Genomic DNA, 22152 nt, shown 5'->3' with positions numbered 1-22152 from the left:
TCAATAAATACGTTGATATTAACATTTTCATTATTGGGGTACATCATTTTAAATTAAAAAAAAACATAATATGTTGATGAATAAGACTTCAGACTGTTGAAGTTACATTTTTCAACTATAGATAAACTAGTTGATCAGAAAACTAGAATTTAGAACTCAATTATTAAGCTTATATTTACATTTTTGATTATTGTGGTAAATCATTTCAAATAAAAAAAAAAACATAATTTGTTGTTGAATAAGACTTCAGACAAATGCAAATACATTTATCCACTATACATAAACTAGATGATCAGCGAACTAGACTTTAAAACTCAATTATTAAGCTTATATTAACATTTTTCATTATTGGGGTACATCATTTTAAATTAAAAAAAAACATAATATGTTGATGAATAAGACTTCAGACAGTTGCAGATACATTTTACAACTATAGATAAACTAGTTGATCAGAAAACTAGAATTTAGAACTCAATTATTAAGCTTATATTAACATTTTTGATTATTGGGGTACATCATTTCAAATAAAAAAAAAACATAATATATTGAAGAATAAGACTTCAGACTGTTGCAGATACATGTTTCAACTATAGATAAACTAGTTGATCTGAAAACTAGAATTTAGAACTCAATACTTACGTTTATATTTACATTTTTTATTATTGGTGTAAATCATTTCAAATAAAAAAAAACATAAGTTGTTGTTGAATAGGACTTCACACAATTGCAAATACATTGAGCGCCTATAGATAGATTAGTTGAACCCAAAACTAGAATTTAGAAATCAATAATTACGTTATTATTAACGTTATTCATTGTTGGGGTAAATCATTTCAAATAAAAAAAAAACATAAGTTGTTGTTGAATAAGACTTCGGACAAATGCAAATACATTTATCCACTATACATAAACTAGATGATCAGCGAACTAGACTTTAAAACTAATTTATTAAGCTTATATTAACATTTTTCATTATTGGGGTACATCATTTCAAATTAAAAAAAAACATAATATGTTGATGAATAAGACTTCATACAATTGCAAATACATTGAGCACCTATAGATAGATTAGTTGAACCCAAAACTAGAATTTAGAAATCAATAATTACGTTATTATTAACGTTATTCATTGTTGGGGTACATCATTTCAAATTAAAAAAAAATATAATTTGTTGACGAATAAGACTTCAGACAGTTGCAGATACATTTTTCAACTATAGATAAACTAGTTGATCAGAAAACTAGAATTTAGAAGTCAATAAATACGTTGATATTAACATTTTCATTATTGGGGTACATCATTTTAAATTAAAAAAAAACATAATATGTTGATGAATAAGACTTCAGACTGTTGAAGTTACATTTTTCAACTATAGATAAACTAGTTGATCAGAAAACTAGAATTTAAAACTCAATTATTACGTTTATATTTACATTTTTTATTATTGGCGTAAATCATTTCAAATAAAAAAAAACATAAGTTGTTGTTGAATAGGACTTCATACAATTGCAAATACATTTTTCAACTATAGATAAACTAGTTGATCTGAAAACTAGAATTTAGAACTCAATAATTACGTTTCTATTTACATTTTTTATTATTGTGGTACATCATTTTAAATTAAAAAAAAACATAATATGTTGATGAATAAGACTTCAGACAGTTGCAGATACATTTTACAACTATAGATAAACTAGTTGATCAGAAAACTAGAATTTAGAACTCAATTATTAAGCTTATATTAACATTTTTGATTTTTGGGGTACATCATTTCAAATAAAAAAAAAACATAATATATTGAAGAATAAGACTTCAGACTGTTGCAGATACATGTTTCAACTATAGATAAACTAGTTGATCTGAAAACTAGAATTTAGAACTCAATACTTACGTTTATATTTACATTTTTTATTATTGGTGTAAATCATTTCAAATAAAAAAAAACATAAGTTGTTGTTGAATAGGACTTCACACAATTGCAAATACATTGAGCGCCTATAGATAGATTAGTTGAACCCAAAACTAGAATTTAGAAATCAATAATTACGTTATTATTAACGTTATTCATTGTTGGGGTAAATCATTTCAAATAAAAAAAAAACATAAGTTGTTGTTGAATAAGACTTCGGACAAATGCAAATACATTTATCCACTATACATAAACTAGATGATCAGCGAACTAGACTTTAAAACTAATTTATTAAGCTTATATTAACATTTTTCATTATTGGGGTACATCATTTCAAATTAAAAAAAAACATAATATGTTGATGAATAAGACTTCATACAATTGCAAATACATTGAGCACCTATAGATAGATTAGTTGAACCCAAAACTAGAATTTAGAAATCAATAATTACGTTATTATTAACGTTATTCATTGTTGGGGTACATCATTTCAAATTAAAAAAAAATATAATTTGTTGACGAATAAGACTTCAGACAGTTGCAGATACATTTTTCAACTATAGATAAACTAGTTGATCAGAAAACTAGAATTTAGAAGTCAATAAATACGTTGATATTAACATTTTCATTATTGGGGTACATCATTTTAAATTAAAAAAAAACATAATATGTTGATGAATAAGACTTCAGACTGTTGAAGTTACATTTTTCAACTATAGATAAACTAGTTGATCAGAAAACTAGAATTTAAAACTCAATTATTACGTTTATATTTACATTTTTTATTATTGGCGTAAATCATTTCAAATAAAAAAAAACATAAGTTGTTGTTGAATAGGACTTCATACAATTGCAAATACATTTTTCAACTATAGATAAACTAGTTGATCTGAAAACTAGAATTTAGAACTCAATAATTACGTTTCTATTTACATTTTTTATTATTGTGGTACATCATTTTAAATTAAAAAAAAACATAATATGTTGATGAATAAGACTTCAGACAGTTGCAGATACATTTTACAACTATAGATAAACTAGTTGATCAGAAAACTAGAATTTAGAACTCAATTATTAAGCTTATATTAACATTTTTGATTTTTGGGGTACATCATTTCAAATAAAAAAAAAAACATAATATGTTGATGAATAAGACTTCAGACAGTTGCAGATACATTTTTCAACTATAGATAAACTAGTTGATCAGAAAACTAGAATTTAAAACTCAATTATTACGTTTATATTTACATTTTTTATTATTGGCGTAAATCATTTCAAATAAAAAAAAACATAAGTTGTTGTTGAATAGGACTTCATACAATTGCAAATACATTGAGCACCTATAGATAGATTAGTTGAACCCAAAACTAGAATTTAGAAATCAATAATTACGTTATTATTAACGTTATTCATTGTTGGGGTACATCATTTCAAATTAAAAAAAAATATAATTTGTTGACGAATAAGACTTCAGACAGTTGCAGATACATTTTTCAACTATAGATAAACTAGTTGATCTGAAAACTAGAATTTAGAAGTCAATAAATACGTTGATATTAACATTTTCATTATTGGGGTACATCATTTTAAATTAAAAAAAAACATAATATGTTGATGAATAAGACTTCAGACTGTTGAAGTTACATTTTTCAACTATAGATAAACTAGTTGATCAGAAAACTAGAATTTAGAACTCAATTATTAAGCTTATATTTACATTTTTGATTATTGTGGTAAATCATTTCAAATAAAAAAAAAAACATAATTTGTTGTTGAATAAGACTTCAGACAAATGCAAATACATTTATCCACTATACATAAACTAGATGATCAGCGAACTAGACTTTAAAACTCAATTATTAAGCTTATATTAACATTTTTCATTATTGGGGTACATCATTTTAAATTAAAAAAAAACATAATATGTTGATGAATAAGACTTCAGACAGTTGCAGATACATTTTACAACTATAGATAAACTAGTTGATCAGAAAACTAGAATTTAGAACTCAATTATTAAGCTTATATTAACATTTTTGATTATTGGGGTACATCATTTCAAATAAAAAAAAAACATAATATATTGAAGAATAAGACTTCAGACTGTTGCAGATACATGTTTCAACTATAGATAAACTAGTTGATCTGAAAACTAGAATTTAGAACTCAATACTTACGTTTATATTTACATTTTTTATTATTGGTGTAAATCATTTCAAATAAAAAAAAACATAAGTTGTTGTTGAATAGGACTTCACACAATTGCAAATACATTGAGCGCCTATAGATAGATTAGTTGAACCCAAAACTAGAATTTAGAAATCAATAATTACGTTATTATTAACGTTATTCATTGTTGGGGTAAATCATTTCAAATAAAAAAAAAACATAAGTTGTTGTTGAATAAGACTTCGGACAAATGCAAATACATTTATCCACTATACATAAACTAGATGATCAGCGAACTAGACTTTAAAACTAATTTATTAAGCTTATATTAACATTTTTCATTATTGGGGTACATCATTTCAAATTAAAAAAAAACATAATATGTTGATGAATAAGACTTCATACAATTGCAAATACATTGAGCACCTATAGATAGATTAGTTGAACCCAAAACTAGAATTTAGAAATCAATAATTACGTTATTATTAACGTTATTCATTGTTGGGGTACATCATTTCAAATTAAAAAAAAATATAATTTGTTGACGAATAAGACTTCAGACAGTTGCAGATACATTTTTCAACTATAGATAAACTAGTTGATCAGAAAACTAGAATTTAGAAGTCAATAAATACGTTGATATTAACATTTTCATTATTGGGGTACATCATTTTAAATTAAAAAAAAACATAATATGTTGATAAATAAGACTTCAGACTGTTGAAGTTACATTTTTCAACTATAGATAAACTAGTTGATCAGAAAACTAGAATTTAAAACTCAATTATTACGTTTATATTTACATTTTTTATTATTGGCGTAAATCATTTCAAATAAAAAAAAACATAAGTTGTTGTTGAATAGGACTTCATACAATTGCAAATACATTTTTCAACTATAGATAAACTAGTTGATCTGAAAACTAGAATTTAGAACTCAATAATTACGTTTCTATTTACATTTTTTATTATTGTGGTACATCATTTTAAATTAAAAAAAAACATAATATGTTGATGAATAAGACTTCAGACAGTTGCAGATACATTTTACAACTATAGATAAACTAGTTGATCAGAAAACTAGAATTTAGAACTCAATTATTAAGCTTATATTAACATTTTTGATTTTTGGGGTACATCATTTCAAATAAAAAAAAAACATAATATATTGAAGAATAAGACTTCAGACTGTTGCAGATACATGTTTCAACTATAGATAAACTAGTTGATCTGAAAACTAGAATTTAGAACTCAATACTTACGTTTATATTTACATTTTTTATTATTGGTGTAAATCATTTCAAATAAAAAAAAACATAAGTTGTTGTTGAATAGGACTTCACACAATTGCAAATACATTGAGCGCCTATAGATAGATTAGTTGAACCCAAAACTAGAATTTAGAAATCAATAATTACGTTATTATTAACGTTATTCATTGTTGGGGTAAATCATTTCAAATAAAAAAAAAACATAAGTTGTTGTTGAATAAGACTTCGGACAAATGCAAATACATTTATCCACTATACATAAACTAGATGATCAGCGAACTAGACTTTAAAACTAATTTATTAAGCTTATATTAACATTTTTCATTATTGGGGTACATCATTTCAAATTAAAAAAAAACATAATATGTTGATGAATAAGACTTCATACAATTGCAAATACATTGAGCACCTATAGATAGATTAGTTGAACCCAAAACTAGAATTTAGAAATCAATAATTACGTTATTATTAACGTTATTCATTGTTGGGGTACATCATTTCAAATTAAAAAAAAATATAATTTGTTGACGAATAAGACTTCAGACAGTTGCAGATACATTTTTCAACTATAGATAAACTAGTTGATCAGAAAACTAGAATTTAGAAGTCAATAAATACGTTGATATTAACATTTTCATTATTGGGGTACATCATTTTAAATTAAAAAAAAACATAATATGTTGATGAATAAGACTTCAGACTGTTGAAGTTACATTTTTCAACTATAGATAAACTAGTTGATCAGAAAACTAGAATTTAAAACTCAATTATTACGTTTATATTTACATTTTTTATTATTGGCGTAAATCATTTCAAATAAAAAAAAACATAAGTTGTTGTTGAATAGGACTTCATACAATTGCAAATACATTTTTCAACTATAGATAAACTAGTTGATCTGAAAACTAGAATTTAGAACTCAATAATTACGTTTCTATTTACATTTTTTATTATTGTGGTACATCATTTTAAATTAAAAAAAAACATAATATGTTGATGAATAAGACTTCAGACAGTTGCAGATACATTTTACAACTATAGATAAACTAGTTGATCAGAAAACTAGAATTTAGAACTCAATTATTAAGCTTATATTAACATTTTTGATTTTTGGGGTACATCATTTCAAATAAAAAAAAAACATAATATATTGAAGAATAAGACTTCAGACTGTTGCAGATACATGTTTCAACTATAGATAAACTAGTTGATCTGAAAACTAGAATTTAGAACTCAATACTTACGTTTATATTTACATTTTTTATTATTGGTGTAAATCATTTCAAATAAAAAAAAACATAAGTTGTTGTTGAATAGGACTTCACACAATTGCAAATACATTGAGCGCCTATAGATAGATTAGTTGAACCCAAAACTAGAATTTAGAAATCAATAATTACGTTATTATTAACGTTATTCATTGTTGGGGTACATCATTTCAAATTAAACAAAAATATAATTTGTTGACGAATAAGACTTCAGACAGTTGCAGATACATTTTTCAACTATAGATAAACTAGATGATCTGAAAACTAGAATTATAACTCAATTATTAAGCTTATATTAAAATTTTTCATTATTGGGGTGAGTCATTTCAAATAAAAAAAAATATAATTTGTTGACGAATAAGACTTCAGACAGTTGCAGATACATTTTTCAACTATAGATAAACTAGTTGATCTGAAAACTAGAATTTAGAACTCAATAATTACGTTTCTATTTACATTTTTTATTATTGTGGTAAATCATTTCAAATAAAAAAAAAACATAAGTTGTTGTTGAATAAGACTTCGGACAAATGCAAATACATTTATCCACTATACATAAACTAGATGATCAGCGAACTAGACTTTAAAACTCATTTATTAAGCTTATATTAACATTTTTCATTATTGGGGTACATCATTTCAAATTAAAAAAAAACATAATATGTTGATGAATAAGACTTCAGACAGTTGCAGATACATTTTTCAACTATAGATAAACTAGTTGATCAGAAAACTAGAATTTAAAACTCAATTATTACGTTTATTTTTACATTTTTTGTTATTGGCGTAAATCATTTCAAATAAAAAAAAACATAAGTTGTTGTTGAATAGGACTTCATACAATTGCAAATACATTGAGCACCTATTGATAGATTAGTTGAACCTTAAACTAGAATTTAGAAATCAATGATTACGTTAATATTAACATTTTTCATTATTGGGGTACATCATTTCAAATTAAAAAAAAAACATAATATGTTGATGAATAAGACTTCAGACTGTCGCAGATACATGTTTCAACTATAGATAAACTAGTTGATCTGAAAACTAGAATTTAGAACTCAATAATTACGTTTATATTTACATTTTTTATTATTGGTGTAAATCATTTCAAATAAAAAAAAAACATAAGTTGTTGTTGAATAGGACTTCACACAATTGCAAATACATTGAGCGCCTATAGATAGATTAGTTGAACCCAAAACTAGAATTTAGAAATCAATAATTACGTTATTATTAACGTTATTCATTGTTGGGGTACATCATTTCAAATTAAAAAAAAATATAATTTGTTGACGAATAAGACTTCAGACAGTTGCAGATACATTTTTCAACTATAGATAAACTAGTTGATCTGAAAACTAGAATTTAGAAGTCAATAAATACGTTGATATTAACATTTTCATTATTGGGGTACATCATTTTAAATTAAAAAAAAACATAATATGTTGATGAATAAGACTTCAGACTGTTGAAGTTACATTTTTCAACTATAGATAAACTAGTTGATCAGAAAACTAGAATTTAAAACTCAATTATTACGTTTATATTTACATTTTTTATTATTGGCGTAAATCATTTCAAATAAAAAAAAACATAAGTTGTTGTTGAATAGGACTTCATACAATTGCAAATACATTGAGCACCTATTGATAGATTAGTTGAACCTTAAACTAGAATTTAGAAATCAATGATTACGTTAATATTAACATTTTTCATTATTGGGGTACATCATTTCAAATTAAAAAAAAAACATAATATGTTGATGAATAAGACTTCAGACTGTCGCAGATACATGTTTCAACTATAGATAAACTAGTTGATCTGAAAACTAGAATTTAGAACTCAATAATTACGTTTATATTTACATTTTTTATTATTGGTGTAAATCATTTCAAATAAAAAAAAAACATAAGTTGTTGTTGAATAGGACTTCACACAATTGCAAATACATTGAGCGCCTATAGATAGATTAGTTGAACCCAAAACTAGAATTTAGAAATCAATAATTACGTTATTATTAACGTTATTCATTGTTGGGGTACATCATTTCAAATTAAAAAAAAATATAATTTGTTGACGAATAAGACTTCAGACAGTTGCAGATACATTTTTCAACTATAGATAAACTAGATGATCAGAAAACTAGAATTTAAAACTCAATTATTAAGCTTATATTAAAATTTTTCATTATTGGGGTGAGTCATTTCAAATAAAAAAAAATATAATTTGTTGACGAATAAGACTTCAGACAGTTGCAGATACATTTTTCAACTATAGATAAACTAGTTGATCTGAAAACTAGAATTTAGAACTCAATAATTACGTTTCTATTTACATTTTTTATTATTGTGGTAAATCATTTCAAATAAAAAAAAAACATAAGTTGTTGTTGAATAAGACTTCGGACAAATGCAAATACATTTATCCACTATACATAAACTAGATGATCAGCGAACTAGACTTTAAAACTCATTTATTAAGCTTATATTAACATTTTTCATTATTGGGGTACATCATTTCAAATTAAAAAAAAACATAATATGTTGATGAATAAGACTTCAGACAGTTGCAGATACATTTTTCAACTATAGATAAACTAGTTGATCAGAAAACTAGAATTTAAAACTCAATTATTACGTTTATATTTACATTTTTTATTATTGGCGTAAATCATTTCAAATAAAAAAAAACATAAGTTGTTGTTGAATAGGACTTCATACAATTGCAAATACATTGAGCACCTATAGATAGATTAGTTGAACCCAAAACTAGAATTTAGAAATCAATAATTACGTTATTATTAACGTTATTCATTGTTGGGGCACATCATTTCAAATTAAAAAAAAATATAATTTGTTGACGAATAAGACTTCAGACAGTTGCAGATACATTTTTCAACTATAGATAAACTAGTTGATCTGAAAACTAGAATTTAGAAGTCAATAAATACGTTGATATTAACATTTTCATTATTGGGGTAAATCATTTCAAATAAAAAAAAAACATAAGTTGTTGTTGAATAGGACTTCACACAATTGCAAATACATTGAGCGCCTATAGATAGATTAGTTGAACCCAAAACTAGAATTTAGAAATCAATAATTACGTTATTATTAACGTTATTCATTGTTGGGGTACATCATTTCAAATTAAAAAAAAATATAATTTGTTGACGAATAAGACTTCAGACAGTTGCAGATACATTTTTCAACTATAGATAAACTAGATGATCTGAAAACTAGAATTTAAAACTCAATTATTAAGCTTATATTAAAATTTTTCATTATTGGGGTGAGTCATTTCAAATAAAAAAAAATATAATTTGTTGACGAATAAGACTTCAGACAGTTGCAGATACATTTTTCAACTATAGATAAACTAGTTGATCTGAAAACTAGAATTTAGAACTCAATAATTACGTTTCTATTTACATTTTTTATTATTGTGGTAAATCATTTCAAATAAAAAAAAAACATAAGTTGTTGTTGAATAAGACTTCGGACAAATGCAAATACATTTATCCACTATACATAAACTAGATGATCAGCGAACTAGACTTTAAAACTCATTTATTAAGCTTATATTAACATTTTTCATTATTGGGGTACATCATTTCAAATTAAAAAAAAACATAATATGTTGATGAATAAGACTTCAGACAGTTGCAGATACATTTTTCAACTATAGATAAACTAGTTGATCAGAAAACTAGAATTTAAAACTCAATTATTACGTTTATATTTACATTTTTTATTATTGGCGTAAATCATTTCAAATAAAAAAAAACATAAGTTGTTGTTGAATAGGACTTCATACAATTGCAAATACATTGAGCACCTATAGATAGATTAGTTGAACCCAAAACTAGAATTTAGAAATCAATAATTACGTTATTATTAACGTTATTCATTGTTGGGGTACATCATTTCAAATTAAAAAAAAATATAATTTGTTGACGAATAAGACTTCAGACAGTTGCAGATACATTTTTCAACTATAGATAAACTAGTTGATCTGAAAACTAGAATTTAGAAGTCAATAAATACGTTGATATTAACATTTTCATTATTGGGGTACATCATTTTAAATTAAAAAAAAACATAATATGTTGATGAATAAGACTTCAGACTGTTGAAGTTACATTTTTCAACTATAGATAAACTAGTTGATCAGAAAACTAGAATTTAAAACTCAATTATTACGTTTATATTTACATTTTTTATTATTGGCGTAAATCATTTCAAATAAAAAAAAACATAAGTTGTTGTTGAATAGGACTTCATACAATTGCAAATACATTGAGCACCTATTGATAGATTAGTTGAACCTTAAACTAGAATTTAGAAATCAATGATTACGTTAATATTAACATTTTTCATTATTGGGGTACATCATTTCAAATTAAAAAAAAAACATAATATGTTGATGAATAAGACTTCAGACTGTCGCAGATACATGTTTCAACTATAGATAAACTAGTTGATCTGAAAACTAGAATTTAGAACTCAATAATTACGTTTATATTTACATTTTTTATTATTGGTGTAAATCATTTCAAATAAAAAAAAAACATAAGTTGTTGTTGAATAGGACTTCACACAATTGCAAATACATTGAGCGCCTATAGATAGATTAGTTGAACCCAAAACTAGAATTTAGAAATCAATAATTACGTTATTATTAACGTTATTCATTGTTGGGGTACATCATTTCAAATTAAAAAAAAATATAATTTGTTGACGAATAAGACTTCAGACAGTTGCAGATACATTTTTCAACTATAGATAAACTAGATGATCAGAAAACTAGAATTTAAAACTCAATTATTAAGCTTATATTAAAATTTTTCATTATTGGGGTGAGTCATTTCAAATAAAAAAAAATATAATTTGTTGACGAATAAGACTTCAGACAGTTGCAGATACATTTTTCAACTATAGATAAACTAGTTGATCAGAAAACTAGAATTTAAAACTCAATTATTACGTTTATTTTTACATTTTTTGTTATTGGCGTAAATCATTTCAAATAAAAAAAAACATAAGTTGTTGTTGAATAGGACTTCATACAATTGCAAATACATTGAGCACCTATTGATAGATTAGTTGAACCTTAAACTAGAATTTAGAAATCAATGATTACGTTAATATTAACATTTTTCATTATTGGGGTACATCATTTCAAATTAAAAAAAAAACATAATATGTTGATGAATAAGACTTCAGACTGTCGCAGATACATGTTTCAACTATAGATAAACTAGTTGATCTGAAAACTAGAATTTAGAACTCAATAATTACGTTTATATTTACATTTTTTATTATTGGTGTAAATCATTTCAAATAAAAAAAAAACATAAGTTGTTGTTGAATAGGACTTCACACAATTGCAAATACATTGAGCGCCTATAGATAGATTAGTTGAACCCAAAACTAGAATTTAGAAATCAATAATTACGTTATTATTAACGTTATTCATTGTTGGGGTACATCATTTCAAATTAAAAAAAAATATAATTTGTTGACGAATAAGACTTCAGACAGTTGCAGATACATTTTTCAACTATAGATAAACTAGATGATCTGAAAACTAGAATTTAAAACTCAATTATTAAGCTTATATTAAAATTTTTCATTATTGGGGTGAGTCATTTCAAATAAAAAAAAATATAATTTGTTGACGAATAAGACTTCAGACAGTTGCAGATACATTTTTCAACTATAGATAAACTAGTTGATCTGAAAACTAGAATTTAGAACTCAATAATTACGTTTCTATTTACATTTTTTATTATTGTGGTAAATCATTTCAAATAAAAAAAAAACATAAGTTGTTGTTGAATAAGACTTCGGACAAATGCAAATACATTTATCCACTATACATAAACTAGATGATCAGCGAACTAGACTTTAAAACTCATTTATTAAGCTTATATTAACATTTTTCATTATTGGGGTACATCATTTCAAATTAAAAAAAAACATAATATGTTGATGAATAAGACTTCAGACAGTTGCAGATACATTTTTCAACTATAGATAAACTAGTTGATCAGAAAACTAGAATTTAAAACTCAATTATTACGTTTATATTTACATTTTTTATTATTGGCGTAAATCATTTCAAATAAAAAAAAACATAAGTTGTTGTTGAATAGGACTTCATACAATTGCAAATACATTGAGCACCTATAGATAGATTAGTTGAACCCAAAACTAGAATTTAGAAATCAATAATTACGTTATTATTAACGTTATTCATTGTTGGGGTACATCATTTCAAATTAAAAAAAAATATAATTTGTTGACGAATAAGACTTCAGACAGTTGCAGATACATTTTTCAACTATAGATAAACTAGTTGATCTGAAAACTAGAATTTAGAAGTCAATAAATACGTTGATATTAACATTTTCATTATTGGGGTACATCATTTTAAATTAAAAAAAAACATAATATGTTGATGAATAAGACTTCAGACTGTTGAAGTTACATTTTTCAACTATAGATAAACTAGTTGATCAGAAAACTAGAATTTAAAACTCAATTATTACGTTTATATTTACATTTTTTATTATTGGCGTAAATCATTTCAAATAAAAAAAAACATAAGTTGTTGTTGAATAGGACTTCATACAATTGCAAATACATTGAGCACCTATTGATAGATTAGTTGAACCTTAAACTAGAATTTAGAAATCAATGATTACGTTAATATTAACATTTTTCATTATTGGGGTACATCATTTCAAATTAAAAAAAAAACATAATATGTTGATGAATAAGACTTCAGACTGTCGCAGATACATGTTTCAACTATAGATAAACTAGTTGATCTGAAAACTAGAATTTAGAACTCAATAATTACGTTTATATTTACATTTTTTATTATTGGTGTAAATCATTTCAAATAAAAAAAAAACATAAGTTGTTGTTGAATAGGACTTCACACAATTGCAAATACATTGAGCGCCTATAGATAGATTAGTTGAACCCAAAACTAGAATTTAGAAATCAATAATTACGTTATTATTAACGTTATTCATTGTTGGGGTACATCATTTCAAATTAAAAAAAAATATAATTTGTTGACGAATAAGACTTCAGACAGTTGCAGATACATTTTTCAACTATAGATAAACTAGATGATCAGAAAACTAGAATTTAAAACTCAATTATTAAGCTTATATTAAAATTTTTCATTATTGGGGTGAGTCATTTCAAATAAAAAAAAATATAATTTGTTGACGAATAAGACTTCAGACAGTTGCAGATACATTTTTCAACTATAGATAAACTAGTTGATCAGAAAACTAGAATTTAAAACTCAATTATTACGTTTATTTTTACATTTTTTGTTATTGGCGTAAATCATTTCAAATAAAAAAAAACATAAGTTGTTGTTGAATAGGACTTCATACAATTGCAAATACATTGAGCACCTATTGATAGATTAGTTGAACCTTAAACTAGAATTTAGAAATCAATGATTACGTTAATATTAACATTTTTCATTATTGGGGTACATCATTTCAAATTAAAAAAAAAACATAATATGTTGATGAATAAGACTTCAGACTGTCGCAGATACATGTTTCAACTATAGATAAACTAGTTGATCTGAAAACTAGAATTTAGAACTCAATAATTACGTTTATATTTACATTTTTTATTATTGGTGTAAATCATTTCAAATAAAAAAAAAACATAAGTTGTTGTTGAATAGGACTTCACACAATTGCAAATACATTGAGCGCCTATAGATAGATTAGTTGAACCCAAAACTAGAATTTAGAAATCAATAATTACGTTATTATTAACGTTATTCATTGTTGGGGTACATCATTTCAAATTAAAAAAAAATATAATTTGTTGACGAATAAGACTTCAGACAGTTGCAGATACATTTTTCAACTATAGATAAACTAGATGATCTGAAAACTAGAATTTAAAACTCAATTATTAAGCTTATATTAAAATTTTTCATTATTGGGGTGAGTCATTTCAAATAAAAAAAAATATAATTTGTTGACGAATAAGACTTCAGACAGTTGCAGATACATTTTTCAACTATAGATAAACTAGTTGATCTGAAAACTAGAATTTAGAACTCAATAATTACGTTTCTATTTACATTTTTTATTATTGTGGTAAATCATTTCAAATAAAAAAAAAACATAAGTTGTTGTTGAATAAGACTTCGGACAAATGCAAATACATTTATCCACTATACATAAACTAGATGATCAGCGAACTAGACTTTAAAACTAATTTATTAAGCTTATATTAACATTTTTCATTATTGGGGTACATCATTTCAAATTAAAAAAAAACATAATATGTTGATGAATAAGACTTCAGACAGTTGCAGATACATTTTTCAACTATAGATAAACTAGTTGATCAGAAAACTAGAATTTAAAACTCAATTATTACGTTTATATTTACATTTTTTATTATTGGCGTAAATCATTTCAAATAAAAAAAAACATAAGTTGTTGTTGAATAGGACTTCATACAATTGCAAATACATTGAGCACCTATAGATAGATTAGTTGAACCCAAAACTAGAATTTAGAAATCAATAATTACGTTATTATTAACGTTATTCATTGTTGGGGTACATCATTTCAAATTAAAAAAAAATATAATTTGTTGACGAATAAGACTTCAGACAGTTGCAGATACATTTTTCAACTATAGATAAACTAGTTGATCTGAAAACTAGAATTTAGAAGTCAATAAATACGTTGATATTAACATTTTCATTATTGGGGTACATCATTTTAAATTAAAAAAAAACATAATATGTTGATGAATAAGACTTCAGACTGTTGAAGTTACATTTTTCAACTATAGATAAACTAGTTGATCAGAAAACTAGAATTTAAAACTCAATTATTACGTTTATATTTACATTTTTTATTATTGGCGTAAATCATTTCAAATAAAAAAAAACATAAGTTGTTGTTGAATAGGACTTCATACAATTGCAAATACATTGAGCACCTATTGATAGATTAGTTGAACCTTAAACTAGAATTTAGAAATCAATGATTACGTTAATATTAACATTTTTCATTATTGGGGTACATCATTTCAAATTAAAAAAAAAACATAATATGTTGATGAATAAGACTTCAGACTGTCGCAGATACATGTTTCAACTATAGATAAACTAGTTGATCTGAAAACTAGAATTTAGAACTCAATAATTACGTTTATATTTACATTTTTTATTATTGGTGTAAATCATTTCAAATAAAAAAAAAACATAAGTTGTTGTTGAATAGGACTTCACACAATTGCAAATACATTGAGCGCCTATAGATAGATTAGTTGAACCCAAAACTAGAATTTAGAAATCAATAATTACGTTATTATTAACGTTATTCATTGTTGGGGTACATCATTTCAAATAAAAAAAAAATATAATTTGTTGACGAATAAGACTTCAGACAGTTGCAGATACATTTTTCAACTATAGATAAACTAGTTGATCTGAAAACTAGAATTTAGAAGTCAATAAATACGTTGATATTAACATTTTCATTATTGGGGTACATCATTTTAAATTAAAAAAAAACATAATATGTTGATGAATAAGACTTCAGACTGTTGAAGTTACATTTTTCAACTATAGATAAACTAGTTGATCAGAAAACTAGAATTTAAAACTCAATTATTACGTTTATATTTACATTTTTTATTATTGGCGTAAATCATTTCAAATAAAAAAAAACATATGTTGTTGTTGAATAGGACTACATACAATTGCAAATACATTGAGCACCTATTGATAGATTAGTTGAACCTTAAACTAGAATTTAGAAATCAATGATTACGTTAATATTAACATTTTTCATTATTGGGGTACATCATTTCAAATTAAAAAAAAAACATAATATGTTGATGAATAAGACTTCAGACTGTCGCAGATACATGTTTCAACTATAGATAAACTAGTTGATCTGAAAACTAGAATTTAGAACTCAATAATTACGTTTATATTTACATTTTTTATTATTGGTGTAAATCATTTCAAATAAAAAAAAAACATAAGTTGTTGTTGAATAGGACTTCACACAATTGCAAATACATTGAGCGCCTATAGATAGATTAGTTGAACCCAAAACTAGAATTTAGAAATCAATAATTACGTTATTATTAACGTTATTCATTGTTGGGGTACATCATTTCAAATTAAAAAAAAATATAATTTGTTGACGAATAAGACTTCAGACAGTTGCAGATACATTTTTCAACTATAGATAAACTAGATGATCAGAAAACTAGAATTTAAAACTCAATTATTAAGCTTATATTAAAATTTTTCATTATTGGGGTGAGTCATTTCAAATAAAAAAAAATATAATTTGTTGACGAATAAGACTTCAGACAGTTGCAGATACATTTTTCAACTATAGATAAACTAGTTGATCTGAAAACTAGAATTTAGAACTCAATAATTACGTTTCTATTTACATTTTTTATTATTGTGGTAAATCATTTCAAATAAAAAAAAAACATAAGTTGTTGTTGAATAAGACTTCGGACAAATGCAAATACATTTATCCACTATACATAAACTAGATGATCAGCGAACTAGACTTTAAAACTCATTTATTAAGCTTATATTAACATTTTTCATTATTGGGGTACATCATTTCAAATTAAAAAAAAACATAATATGTTGATGAATAAGACTTCAGACAGTTGCAGATACATTTTTCAACTATAGATAAACTAGTTGATCAGAAAACTAGAATTTAAAACTCAATTATTACGTTTATATTTACATTTTTTATTATTGGCGTAAATCATTTCAAATAAAAAAAAACATAAGTTGTTGTTGAATAGGACTTCATACAATTGCAAATACATTGAGCACCTATAGATAGATTAGTTGAACCCAAAACTAGAATTTAGAAATCAATAATTACGTTATTATTAACGTTATTCATTGTTGGGGCACATCATTTCAAATTAAAAAAAAATATAATTTGTTGACGAATAAGACTTCAGACAGTTGCAGATACATTTTTCAACTATAGATAAACTAGTTGATCTGAAAACTAGAATTTAGAAGTCAATAAATACGTTGATATTAACATTTTCATTATTGGGGTAAATCATTTCAAATAAAAAAAAAACATAAGTTGTTGTTGAATAGGACTTCACACAATTGCAAATACATTGAGCGCCTATAGATAGATTAGTTGAACCCAAAACTAGAATTTAGAAATCAATAATTACGTTATTATTAACGTTATTCATTGTTGGGGTACATCATTTCAAATTAAAAAAAAATATAATTTGTTGACGAATAAGACTTCAGACAGTTGCAGATACATTTTTCAACTATAGATAAACTAGATGATCTGAAAACTAGAATTTAAAACTCAATTATTAAGCTTATATTAAAATTTTTCATTATTGGGGTGAGTCATTTCAAATAAAAAAAAATATAATTTGTTGACGAATAAGACTTCAGACAGTTGCAGATACATTTTTCAACTATAGATAAACTAGTTGATCTGAAAACTAGAATTTAGAACTCAATAATTACGTTTCTATTTACATTTTTTATTATTGTGGTAAATCATTTCAAATAAAAAAAAAACATAAGTTGTTGTTGAATAAGACTTCGGACAAATGCAAATACATTTATCCACTATACATAAACTAGATGATCAGCGAACTAGACTTTAAAACTCATTTATTAAGCTTATATTAACATTTTTCATTATTGGGGTACATCATTTCAAATTAAAAAAAAACATAATATGTTGATGAATAAGACTTCAGACAGTTGCAGATACATTTTTCAACTATAGATAAACTAGTTGATCAGAAAACTAGAATTTAAAACTCAATTATTACGTTTATATTTACATTTTTTATTATTGGCGTAAATCATTTCAAATAAAAAAAAACATAAGTTGTTGTTGAATAGGACTTCATACAATTGCAAATACATTGAGCACCTATAGATAGATTAGTTGAACCCAAAACTAGAATTTAGAAATCAATAATTACGTTATTATTAACGTTATTCATTGTTGGGGTACATCATTTCAAATTAAAAAAAAATATAATTTGTTGACGAATAAGACTTCAGACAGTTGCAGATACATTTTTCAACTATAGATAAACTAGTTGATCTGAAAACTAGAATTTAGAAGTCAATAAATACGTTGATATTAACATTTTCATTATTGGGGTACATCATTTTAAATTAAAAAAAAACATAATATGTTGATGAATAAGACTTCAGACTGTTGAAGTTACATTTTTCAACTATAGATAAACTAGTTGATCAGAAAACTAGAATTTAAAACTCAATTATTACGTTTATATTTACATTTTTTATTATTGGCGTAAATCATTTCAAATAAAAAAAAACATAAGTTGTTGTTGAATAGGACTTCATACAATTGCAAATACATTGAGCACCTATTAATAGATTAGTTGAACCTTAAACTAGAATTTAGAAATCAATGATTACGTTAATATTAACATTTTTCATTATTGGGGTACATCATTTCAAATTAAAAAAAAAACATAATATGTTGATGAATAAGACTTCAGACTGTCGCAGATACATGTTTCAACTATAGATAAACTAGTTGATCTGAAAACTAGAATTTAGAACTCAATAATTACGTTTATATTTACATTTTTTATTATTGGTGTAAATCATTTCAAATAAAAAAAAAACATAAGTTGTTGTTGAATAGGACTTCACACAATTGCAAATACATTGAGCGCCTATAGATAGATTAGTTGAACCCAAAACTAGAATTTAGAAATCAATAATTACGTTATTATTAACGTTATTCATTGTTGGGGTACATCATTTCAAATTAAAAAAAAATATAATTTGTTGACGAATAAGACTTCAGACAGTTGCAGATACATTTTTCAACTATAGATAAACTAGATGATCTGAAAACTAGAATTTAAAACTCAATTATTAAGCTTATATTAAAATTTTTCATTATTGGGGTGAGTCATTTCAAATAAAAAAAAATATAATTTGTTGACGAATAAGACTTCAGACAGTTGCAGATACATTTTTCAACTATAGATAAACTAGTTGATCTGAAAACTAGAATTTAGAACTGAATAATTACGTTTCTATTTACATTTTTTATTATTGTGGTAAATCATTTCAAATAAAAAAAAAACATAAGTTGTTGTTGAATAAGACTTCGGACAAATGCAAATACATTTATCCACTATACATAAACTAGATGATCAGCGAACTAGACTTTAAAACTCATTTATTAAGCTTATATTAACATTTTTCATTATTGGGGTACATCATTTCAAATTAAAAAAAAACATAATATGTTGATGAATAAGACTTCAGACAGTTGCAGATACATTTTTCAACTATAGATAAACTAGTTGATCAGAAAACTAGAATTTAAAACTCAATTATTACGTTTATATTTACATTTTTTATTATTGGCGTAAATCATTTCAAATAAAAAAAAACATAAGTTGTTGTTGAATAGGACTTCATACAATTGCAAATACATTGAGCACCTATAGATAGATTAGTTGAACCCAAAACTAGAATTTAGAAATCAATAATTACGTTATTATTAACGTTATTCATTGTTGGGGTACATCATTTCAAATTAAAAAAAAATATAATTTGTTGACGAATAAGACTTCAGACAGTTGCAGATACATTTTTCAACTATAGATAAACTAGTTGATCTGAAAACTAGAATTTAGAAGTCAATAAATACGTTGATATTAACATTTTCATTATTGGGGTACATCATTTTAAATTAAAAAAAAACATAATATGTTGATGAATAAGACTTCAGACTGTTGAAGTTACATTTTTCAACTATAGATAAACTAGTTGATCAGAAAACTAGAATTTAAAACTCAATTATTACGTTTATATTTACATTTTTTATTATTGGCGTAAATCATTTCAAATAAAAAAAAACATAAGTTGTTGTTGAATAGGACTTCATACAATTGCAAATACATTGAGCACCTATTGATAGATTAGTTGAACCTTAAACTAGAATTTAGAAATCAATGATTACGTTAATATTAACATTTTTCATTATTGGGGTACATCATTTCAAATTAAAAAAAAAACATAATATGTTGATGAATAAGACTTCAGACTGTCGCAGATACATGTTTCAACTATAGATAAACTAGTTGATCTGAAAACTAGAATTTAGAACTCAATAATTACGTTTATATTTACATTTTTTATTATTGGTGTAAATCATTTCAAATAAAAAAAAAACATAAGTTGTTGTTGAATAGGACTTCACACAATTGCAAATACATTGAGCGCCTATAGATAGATTAGTTGAACCCAAAACTAGAATTTAGAAATCAATAATTACGTTATTATTAACGTTATTCATTGTTGGGGTACATCATTTCAAATTAAAAAAAAATATAATTTGTTGACGAATAAGACTTCAGACAGTTGCAGATACATTTTTCAACTATAGATAAACTAGTTGATCTGAAAACTAGAATTTAGAAGTCAATAAATACGTTGATATTAACATTTTCATTATTGGGGTACATCATTTTAAATTAAAAAAAAACATAATATGTTGATGAATAAGACTTCAGACTGTTGAAGTTACATTTTTCAACTATAGATAAACTAGTTGATCAGAAAACTAGAATTTAAAACTCAATTATTACGTTTATATTTACATTTTTTATTATTGGCGTAAATCATTTCAAATAAAAAAAAACATAAGTTGTTGTTGAATAGGACTTCATACAATTGCAAATACATTGAGCACCTATTGATAGATTAGTTGAACCTTAAACTAGAATTTAGAAATCAATGATTACGTTAATATTAACATTTTTCATTATTGGGGTACATCATTTCAAATTAAAAAAAAAACATAATATGTTGATGAATAAGACTTCAGACTGTCGCAGATACATGTTTCAACTATAGATAAACTAGTTGATCTGAAAACTAGAATTTAGAACTCAATAATTACGTTTATATTTACATTTTTTATTATTGGTGTAAATCATTTCAAATAAAAAAAAAACATAAGTTGTTGTTGAATAGGACTTCACACAATTGCAAATGCATTGAGCGCCTATAGATAGATTAGTTGAACCCAAAACTAGAATTTAGAAATCAATAATTACGTTATTATTAACGTTATTCATTGTTGGGGTACATCATTTCAAATTAAAAAAAAATATAATTTGTTGACGAATAAGACTTCAGACAGTTGCAGATACATTTTTCAACTATAGATAAACTAGATGATCAGAAAACTAGAATTTAAAACTCAATTATTAAGCTTATATTAAAATTTTTCATTATTGGGGTGAGTCATTTCAAATAAAAAAAAATATAATTTGTTGACGAATAAGACTTCAGACAGTTGCAGATACATTTTTCAACTATAGATAAACTAGTTGATCTGAAAACTAGAATTTAGAACTCAATAATTACGTTTCTATTTACATTTTTTATTATTGTGGTAAATCATTTCAAATAA

Source organism: Metopolophium dirhodum, chromosome 1 (genome assembly GCF_019925205.1).
Source record: "Metopolophium dirhodum isolate CAU chromosome 1, ASM1992520v1, whole genome shotgun sequence".
Lineage (NCBI taxonomy): Eukaryota > Metazoa > Arthropoda > Insecta > Hemiptera > Aphididae > Metopolophium > Metopolophium dirhodum.
This window is presented reverse-complemented; position numbering follows the sequence as displayed.